The 1,279-nt window shown below is 27.8% G+C and overlaps 1 non-coding gene across 1 annotated transcript; it reads left to right on the top strand.

Annotated features, from left to right (window-relative positions):
* Positions 1-694: 694 nt before the first annotated feature.
* Positions 695-776, top strand: TRNAS-UGA. Its single transcript has one exon. It is a non-coding gene; the product is annotated as a tRNA-Ser (tRNA).
* The last annotated feature ends 503 nt before the right edge of the window (positions 777-1,279 follow it).

Here is a 1,279-nt window from a genome sequence, read left to right as displayed (position 1 = left end):
TTTTCATGAACTTCATATTTTTCTATAAACTATATATGTTAATATACCTTCAATATTTTTGGTTATACGCCTTCGTTCTTTTTTACTTGTCATAATTTTCTTTTATAAAGTCAAACAATATAATTTTTTGACCAATATTTTAAGATATATTTTTTCATCATATTAAAAAAAAATTACAACTTATATTACTTTTCGTATAGTTCTTAACAACAACATATCCAGTAGGTTCGCACAAGTAGGGTATGGAAAGGGTAAAGTGTACCCAGACCTTACCGTTACTCGTTGAGGTCATATAGTTTTTGAATATCTAAATTTTAATCTTAAAATAATAAATTAATGTAATTTAATTTAGTTTTAAAAATTAATGAAATTGATTTTCAAAAATAAAATGTAGCAACTATTTTGAAATGAATGAAAAATGTAGAACATGAAGTCGAAAGAGTTCCTAACAACAACATACCCACCCAGTGGGTTCGCACATGTGGGGTCTACGGAGGATAAAGTGTATACGCAACTCCTACCATTAGCTTGTAGAGGATCTTTATTTTTTCATATAGTTTTTGAAATATCTAAGTTTTAATCTTATAAATATTAAATTAATCTAATTTAATTTAATTTTCTAAAATTAATCAAATTAATTTTATTAATTTTCTAGAAATAAAATATAATAACTATAAAATTAATACAACAAGAAGTCGATATGTCCGAGTGGTTAAGGAGACAGACTTGAAATCTGTTGGGCTTCGCCCGCGCAGGTTCGAACCCTGCTGTCGACGTTTTGTTTTATTTGTTTTTTCGACGTTTACTTGTTTCTTCGATTTATGTTATTATGTATTATTTCTTGTACTTCAATTATTTTTATGTCTTTTGTTTGTGGTTTGTTTTATTTGTTTTTTCGACGTTAACTTGTTTCTTCGATTTATGTTATTATGTATTATTTCTTGTACTTCAATTATTTTTATGTCTTTTGTTTGTGGTTTGTTTTATTTGTTTTTTCGACGTTAACTTGTTTCTTCGATTTATGTTATTATGTATTATTTCTTGTACTTCGATTATTTTTATGTCTTTTGTTTGTGGTGTGGATTGTGTACACTTTACCCTTCGCAGACCCCCGCTTTGTGAGAATACATTCGATTTCTGTTGCTATATATTATTTCTTGTAATTCGATTATTTTTATATCTTTTTGTTTGTTATACTGTTATCGGTCCAGAGTCGAGAGTCTATCGGAAACAACGTCTCTACTTTATCCAAGGTAGTGGTATGGATTGCGTACACTTT

The sequence above is a fragment of the Capsicum annuum genome, unplaced genomic scaffold, assembly GCF_002878395.1.
Source record: "Capsicum annuum cultivar UCD-10X-F1 unplaced genomic scaffold, UCD10Xv1.1 ctg76157, whole genome shotgun sequence".
NCBI lineage: Eukaryota > Viridiplantae > Streptophyta > Magnoliopsida > Solanales > Solanaceae > Capsicum > Capsicum annuum.
The sequence above is the reverse complement of the archived record's forward strand: the minus strand, read 5'-3'. Positions and strand labels throughout refer to the sequence as shown.